Source organism: Stegodyphus dumicola, chromosome 12, assembly GCF_044657685.1.
Source record: "Stegodyphus dumicola isolate Sdum_Otavi_A_Nest chromosome 12, ASM4465768v1".
Taxonomy (NCBI): Eukaryota; Metazoa; Arthropoda; class Arachnida; order Araneae; family Eresidae; genus Stegodyphus; species Stegodyphus dumicola.
Genome location: NC_140779.1, coordinates 123342549 through 123351814, shown reverse-complemented (window position 1 = coordinate 123351814; position 9266 = coordinate 123342549).

Sequence of the window (9266 nt, the reverse complement as noted above, 5' to 3'; positions counted from 1 at the left end):
CTGTGGAGGTGTAGGTCTTCTCACCTCACTCGACTATCCCTCAAGTTTCCTTCCTTTGACGACATCCCTCCAAGTTGTCGCTATACAAGTAAATTTTCATATTGTAGTTTCAGTACAGAATTTGCGCCAGCTTGATGTCTGCTGTGAGTATATTCTTTTTGTATTTGGCTCGTTCCTTGCGAAAAGCTTCCAGTAACTGGTTTCTACTGTTGTCGTCGTTACAGGAGCGGAGACGTCTGCGAAGCGCTCGGCATTTTTGCCGCTGGCTTCGAAGTTCTTTGTTCCACCAAGATATGGTGCTCAGTCTTTTAGCAGTGCGTGCCGGTAAAAGGTTGTCACAGGCACTTTGCAGACGGGCTATCACATCATCGGTGAACGTTTCCATATTGTCTTCTGTTTCTATATGTTCGATACTCGCCTCTTCTTGTAGTAGTATGTCACGAAAGTAGGTTATTAGTGGGCGTATTTTGTTTCCTGGAACTTTGTAACGTCTTATGATGGAGATGGTTGTGTCTTGTTCAATGGTGAAGTGAATGTATTTATGGTCGGAGCAGCTCGGGTCATCTCTCACACTCCAGTTTTGTATATGGCTGGCAATGTTATTTGTAGCCAGTGTTACGTCCGGCCATCCTGTGCTGTAGCTGTTATCATAGGTGGCTGGTGCCCCATGTTCATTGATAAGGTGCAGACTGTTGGTAGCCATGTAGTCTTCCAGAGTTCTGCCTTTTGGGGATGTTTCAGAGTATCCCCAGAGTGTGTTGGGCGCATTTAGATCCCCTCCAATAATATGTTCTGTTCTCGGGCAGCTTTGTGTTACTTTGTCATTGTGGTGAAAGGCGTGCAGTGTCCGTCGGGGGTGAGTAGGCCGATGTGATCAGGATGTTGTTGTTATTGAAAACGACCAGAATTGTAACATGGTCTCCTTCTTCCGTTACTTTGAGGGGTGTCCATTGCGGGTTGCAGCATATAATCGCTGTCCTTGGTGCTGGTTCCCGTTCTTTAGCTGCTTTCTGGTAGATTTTCCAGCCGATTGGGAAGCAGGCTACTTTGCCATCTCTAGTGTACGGTTGTATTATCAGGAAGTCGGCTTCTGTATTTGTTGCAGGATGGACCGCTTGCGATGCTGCCGCCTCAGCTCGTTGCAGATTGATCTGTATGCAGCGAATGACTTGCTGTGGTGTTGCTGTGTGAACAGTGCTTTCTGTAACGTTAGGAATTTGCTGCTTATTGGTATGTTGTGCTTCTCTTGATTCGTTCGATGTACCTCTGGTACGTGGGACATGAGGGTGCGTATGCTGGATGTGCACTTGAGGTTCTGCCTCTGGTTCGATAATTAAAGTTGCACAGTTGATGCATGTTGGTTCTTTGGCTCTGCATTCTCGGATGCTGTGCTTGCCTGAGCAGTATGCGCAGTGTTGATGATTTCTGCAGTCTTTCTGGAAATGGCCGAGCTCTTGACAGTTAAAGCATCTTTTTGTATCATAGTGCTCAGTGAGTCTGTGGATTTTCCATCTAAGGCAGAGCTTTGGGTGTTGCATGATTTTATGATATGCCTCTGGTTGGCATTGAACGATCCATTTTGTGCCATTGGGACCCTCTTTTAAGCGGTGTAATGCTGTTGCTTGGGAATTCTCTATGTCGTAATCGGTGCGTAGAGCTTCTTCTATTTCCTTTTTGTCTGCTTCGGGTGGGACGTTATATATTACAATCTTTGGGAGTCTGTGAGCTGGTTGCTTGATCTGAACCAAGTCTTTGCCACGTTCACTTTGAAGTGCTATAGTGAGGTTGGTAATGTCCTCTTTTGTTGGGCAGTCTACAGCGAGATCCCCGTTCTGTATTTGGCGGACAGTGGAGACCCTTACACCTAGTGTGGGGAGTGGGAAGTGCTCATTCAGACTGCTTTTTAGGTCCTGTATTTTTCCTTGTTGCTTTTCGGCTGGATATATTAGGACTGTGTGTACTGGCGTTCCTGCTGTTGCTTGGGCGTACGTGAGTCTTGTCCTGGATGATATTTGCAGAAGATCTAGAGGCTGATTCTCATGTAGGTGCTCCCGTGTTTGATTGCAAGTGGTGTTAACCCCTACGTCTGTTGTTGCAGGTTTTGCGCTGTTGTTCGGGCATTCTAGTGCTGTTTCTTGCAGGGCGTTAAGCAGCTCCACCAGCGACCTTCTTACGTCTGAGGGCAGCAGGTGTCTACCTCCTCTTTGAATGTAGGCAGTATTCCTTATGCCTTCACAAAGTTTGTTTACCTTTGTTTTGTAGTCTGCGTTTGATTGTATTAAGGCTGACGGGACAAAGTCACAGATACTTAGAATGTCTCCCTCTGTTACTGTGGTTGACTGACGAGACATAGTAGGGATATATATAAAATATGAGCTGGAATTCTCCCTATGATGGCGAGACCTGCTGCTAATCAGTGACACTGGCAGGCGTGTTTTATTTGTTATTATTTCTTGCAGACTTAATTGAGGCGAAAATGAAGAGTAGAGTCCACTGGTCTTTTAAAGGAAGGGGGTTGTTACCTATTGGGGGAGAATATCCGGAATATGCTTTGAAAGGTGTATTAAGGGACTGAGAAGGAAAGACTGGGACTAGAATTAATTGCAAAAGGTGGGAGAGCTAATGGGAAATTGGAATGGAGAAATTTGGTAAATTAGGACTACAAAAATGCAGAAATTAAAAGGTAATTACTGATTAGTAAAGACTTTAATTACCCTAAAGCGATATGTGATTACTTAGAGGTGAGTGTCTTTTACTCAAGAAGCAGAACGGTGGTAGTTATATGGGGATGGCTAAGATAGAGCCGGAGTTATGGGAGAAATAAAAAGTCAATTAAAAGAGATTAAAAATAGGGGAAAAATGAAAATTATGAGGGGGGTTGAGAGAAGTGTTTTTTGAAAGCTTAGCTCAAGAGAAGAATAGTACTGAAAGAATTTTAACAAAAGGTTGAGAAGTGAGAGAGCAGTGGGAGAAATAAAATTCAGAGAATTGATTAAAAACGGTGAAAATGGGGGAAAAAGAAATAATGGGGTTAGAGAATTAAAATTGGTGTCAAATGAAAGCTAGAGGTGAGAGAAGAAGAACGGTGAAAGAATTTTGAAAATCGGTTGATTAGGAGAGGAGATATAGAGGTTTAATTGTTTTTTGATTAGATTTTAAATATTAAAAAGTGAGGGGGGGGCTTGTATTTTCGAAACTATTAAGTGATATGTTCTTGGAAAGGTCTTGAAGAGACGATAAAGGAAATGTAGGTTAGATTACAGTGGGGGTTATAGTTTAGGAGGAAATCGAGAAATTAAACGTGATTAAAGTGAATTAAAATGGGAATAGCTCGGAAAGTTATTTGTTTAGAGAGATGGGGCTAATAGATTCTTAGTCAGGGATGTTAGGTGGATTTGTGTATGAAATTTGAAGTGTCTGTGTACAGATTTAAAAATTGGGGGCTTAAAATCGTGAAAGTATAAAAAGTGTTGGGGAGTATGTGGTTTGAACCGACAAAATTTTTCTTTATAATTTTGTGTTGGGACTTAGAATATTTTTGGGAGTTGGTAACTATGTAGAAAAGGTCTGTTTTGTATGGTTTTGCAAGGAAATTCTATGTAAAATTAATCTAAAACATGGTTCACACTGTCATAAATACATTATTATACAATCGAAAAACATTAAACATACTCAAAATGGGCATAGATGTGAGAAATAATTGTTAAAAACACAGATATATTTACAAAAAGTCACTTAAAACATTCAAACTTATAAATACACTCTCCTAAAGCTAAGATGGTGGTCTTGTTTTGCTATGCCAAGCCTCTTGGCCCGACCCTGTGGAGGTTTTCGAAATAGGCTTACGGGGTGATGGGACAACACTTATAGTTTGGACTTAGAAAAATTTTAAAACATAAAGCAGGTAAATACAATGTTAATTTGCATAGGCAATACAGAACACAGGGAAATGCATTAAACATGAAATAAACTATTGGAAACACAAGAGCATTGAATTCTACATTAGACAAACTTTAGATGAAGCAGATATCATAAAAATTAGCAAGGATATTGAATTTTAAACAAATTTAGAACAATTTAAACTGCTCGAAGACATGGTTAAGAACACTGAAAAAAGTTCTAAGTCCTGTTATTGAATCTTGAAAAAATTAATTTATGCTATTGAGAATTATAACAAGAGGATAAAAATCCTACCTCGTAGAATTGTAGATGGAGTTTCTACGATGATTTGTTGTTCAGATATGGATTTTTAAACAATTTGACGATTTTTGGCACTAGTATTTTGACTGGAAAACCGAAGACTACTACGGTCACCACGTGGTAGCCGGGCGGGAGCCTTGCGTCGAAGGTGCGGCTGTAGATGTTAACACAGCAACCGGTGATTTGCAGAAACCTGTTTTCCTTTGTTTTGTGCACAAAATCTTTAATAATTCAAGAAATAATTGTCGCACACACACAAACCATATATCAAAATAATCCTTGTGAGGAGACGCACACGATGATATATAAATCACGGCGGTGAAGCATACTTTACAGGTGAAGGTGGCGAAAAACGACGGAGCGCGACGAAAACACGTCCTACCAGGTCGGTGGTCGGGGCTGGAATGGTTGCTCTAGACAAGTGACAAGTGACGGAGGACGTGGGCACCTTCCCTTTACCGTAATGGTGAATCGGTATAGCACCACGTCCACCCCTGTCTAGAGGCCAAACCCCAGAGGAGCGAGACAAACAAACGTCCCGCACCCGGGGCCGAGAGCCAACGCCTGATTCCGTGCCCGACGCCGTCCGTTACCCCAAGTGGTCACCGGGAATTTATTACATATTTTGAATAATAGATACATGCCCATACAAGGGGAAGGGAATTACATTGGTATGGAAGATTATACATAGACAATGTTCTATCTACATGATTGACCACCAAGGGCTCTGTACAGATGAGATACAAAAATACAAGGTATATGTACTGAAAAGGTATAAATACTAATATACATACAGATAAAGTGAATATTGATACTATTGATAGAATACTAAACTAATTGAGATTATTGGCTTGAAAGAAATGCAGAAAGGAAAGAAATTCTTAATGCAAAACGGAAGATTATATATAATTAATATATAACAGCCTGTATAAAAAGAAAAATAACAATTTAAAAGCAAAAACACAGGTTGTGCAAAGAATCTTATACACTTGAGTACAACCTTTGGAGAATTATTTGGAGTGCTTACAAAGATGAGAACAATAATTTAGCAGTTCTACTAGAATAATCTAGTGAGAGCCATTACAGGTATGAATAGCATTGAATGGATGTACTGTATAAGGAACATATTAAACAATATTAAACATTTGCTACAAGAATTTGGGACATTGTGCATATTTTGCTAGATATGACGATTGCAAAGCATCAATGTAGTACTTTCGTACCAACTTTAGTATAAAACAAAGAAGCGATTTAGACATGTAAAAATACATAGGAATAATACATAATACTGAAAAGGAATAAATACTAATATACATACAGATAAAGTGATTATTGATACTATTGATAAAATACTAAACTAATTGAGATTATTGGCTTGGAAGAAGAAATGCAGCAAGGAAAGCAATTCTTAATGCAAAACAAAAGATTATACATAATTAATATGAAACAGCCTGTATAAAAAGAAAAATAAATTAAAAGCAAAAACACAGGTTGTGCAAAGAATCTTATATACTTGAGTACAAACTTAGGAGAATTATTCGGAGTGCATACAAAAATGAGAACAAAAATTCAGCAGTTCTAGAATAATCTGGTAGAGCCATTACAGGTATGAATAGCATTATAAGGATGTACTGTATAAGGAACATATTATACAATATTAAACATTTGCTACAAGAATTTGGGACATTGTGCATATTTTGCTAGATATGACGATTGCATAGCATCATTGTAGTACTTTCGTTCCAACTTTAGTATAAAACGAAGAGGCGATTTAGACATGTAAAGATACATAGGAATAATACATAAAAGAAAACATAATTATAATAGTTATAGGAAGAACAACACTTACATAGGTAAACACATAAAAGAAACACTATTATTAAAATAAAAAACATTACTAAAGATACATAGGTTACACCAAACATAACATTAAAACATCATGAAGGATGTATACCTTAAGCATTATCAAAAATACAAGGGTACAACGCTATTATCACACTTATAGGAAGAGCAATACAAAAACAAAACATTTATACACCTGCGAGATAAATTGTGATTGTGATCAGCATGAATAGATTATATATAGAAAATACATTATACATAGGTACATGAAGATAGGTACGATATTGAAAACTAGGCCTGGAACCTCGTGCAATGTGCTCAATAATATTGGATATTGAAAATATTGGATAATATTAAATATATGTGCTACACGTGACAGAGTTCTGTTCCGTATTGAAACAATACATCCATAATTTTAGTAATTTTTGCTACCAGGTGTCGTTGTTGGATCATGAATTTAGTGAAGGCCTGAATATTGGAAGTGGGTAGCTGAATATGGTAATTTCTGGTAAGAGGGCATGATGTTAGGTAATGCTCGGCCGTTCCCGTATCACCACAAACACACAGCTCTGTGTGTGTTGTGCCATGCTTATGAAAGTAAACAGGAAACGGACCGTGCCCAGAGATGAAACGTACTAATTGAGGATTTGTAATATGACGCTGTAAATCAACTTTGGGGAGATGGTAATAAGTACGTCTTCCCACTTCAGAGTTGTGCCAATTTGACTGCCATTTTGAAAGGATTTTTTGGAGAAGTTGCCTTTTAAGGAATGATTGTGGCCATGGTAGTTGTATTTGTGTTGCTTCTAAATTATTAGCTGCTTCTTTGGCCAATCTGTCTGCTAATTCATTGCCGAAATCTCCTGAGTGACCTTTAATCCAAATTAGGTTAACTTTTCGGGTACTATTGTGACAGAGTAGATGTTGTATTCGGTTGAGGATTGTTGAATCCTGTTGGGGTTTTTTAATAGCATAGAGGGCAGACAGACTATCTGTGAAGACTGAGATCTTGTTGGCTTCAATTGCAAAGGAGTATTCTATTGCTTTTTCTAAGGCCAATGCTTCTGCTTGGAATGTACTGTTGTTGGAATTTAAGTTACATTTCCATTGATAAGTGGGAGTTTGATTTGTCAGGGCTACCATGGCTGCTCCTACTGCTTGGTCCATCTTTGAGCCATCCGTATATATTGAGACTGGAGTAGTTGCAGGATGGCGGTCTTCCTTTATGTAAACACGAACATTCCTTCCTTGCTGAGAAGGATGAAGCACCAAATGATCTATTGGCTTTTCATAAAAATTGGGAAAGAAAGTATAATCTTGAAATATGACAGTTTGTTGCAGTAGATGTACCTGTTGATAAACTGCATCTTGTTCCACCTTTTGAGGTAGTGGGAGTAGACCGGCTAGGACGCAGAGAACATAGGTCGAAGTAGTGCGGAACGCCCTTGTCATTGCCAAGGCGAAAGGACGCTGCATGCTGAGAAGTTGTCTCTCTTTGCGTCCCTGCATCGGTTCTGCCCAAATAGGTGCTGCATATGTAACTGATTTCTCTATTACAGTGCGATATAAGGTTTTAAGAATATGTGGGTTAATACCCCAGGAACTGCCTTGCATTTGGCGAAGTTTATTGGCTATGGTTGTTGTTCTGCATTTTAAATCTATTAAATGATTAGCCCAGTTTAATTTTTCATTGAAAGTTAATCCTAAGTACTTTAATGTTGGTTTGATTTTTAGGTGTGCACCGTTGATATGGATTGTGGGTCTTCTAACCAAGCTTCCTCCTTTTTTTGGTATTAACAGTACCTGTGACTTTGATTCTGAAATTTTTAGTTTTAATTCCAAGCAAAATTGTGCAAATTGTTCGCAGATTTGGTTGGAATTTCTTTGTAGGTCTTCTCGGGTTTTTCCTTGGACTATAAATGCCACGTCGTCTGCGTATGCATATACATTCGTGTGTTCCGGCCAATTCTTCTTTAATATGCTGTCGAATGTGAGATTCCACAGATCGGGGCCGGCACATGATCCTTGAGGACAGCCTCGATCTTGTGGTTTAAAAATGATACCCCCATTGGCGATATACATCAGCTGTCGGTCTTTGAGGTAGCTGTCGAAGATATTAAAAAGATTTTGTGGGCATTTGGCTTTCAAGAGAGCATGTCTGATGGCTGGCCACCACAGAGTGTCGAAAGCTTTCTGTAAATCAATACTGATAAAAGCACTGTGGTGACCAGTATTGCGATTCCTGTGGATGGTATCTGATATCTCTTTGAGTACATGGATTGTAGACCTATTTGGCCGAAATCCAAATTGTTTATTGCTGAGGTGGTGAGTTGCGTGAAGATGAAATTTGAGTCGTCCTACCAGCAGTCTCTCAAATATTTTGCCTAAAGATGACAAGAGGCATATAGGTCTATATGATGAGGCTAACTTAGGATCCTTGTTTGGTTTTAGAAATAAGATTACTTGTCCCACTTTGAATGATTGTGGGAAAAGGCCATGATGAAATAGTTTATTGAAAAATTCTAGAAAGAATGGCAGATCAGCTAAAATGGTGGCCTTTATGATGCAGTAATCTATTCCATCGGGTCCTGGAGCTCGTTTTCGGGGTAGTTGATGTAAAGTTGCACGTAGCTCAGAAAAGGAGAAAGGAGAATCATCTGCTGTCTGTGGGCATTCCTGTTCGTTTCGGATACGAGTATGTTGGAGAGTATCTTCACTTTCATCATCTTTAGGAAATACTGCATCCAAGAAATTTCTAATGGTGTTCTGAATGGGGAAATCTTGTGAGAGAAGATTTTCGTCGAGATGTAATTGAGTGGGTTAATTATACACTGGAGATAACCGTATTGAGTGTGGAAAAATACTGTGAATGCTAGATTTCTCTAAGTCGTAGTGGGGGGACTGTGGAGGGGGGGGGAAGATAAAATGACTGTGGCACAGGATAGAAAAGTTAAAAGGAGTAAGACAAAAGAGAAATGGTGAGTCAGGAGCGAGAAGAAGCAGAGAGATCAGAGAAATAAAAACCTGGGTTAAAGAGGGGGGTAAGAGGGGGGAGATGTGAGAGTGTGGAGAAAGGTGTCAGAAGGAAGAGGGGTTTCTTAGAAGAAGATAGAAGGGGGTTGGGACAGCCTAGGACGATTAGAAGCTAAGAACACGGAGAAATAAAAATGGATTAAAAGAGGGGGAGCAAGAGGGACGAAATGGGGGTCAAAAGAAAGAGGAAA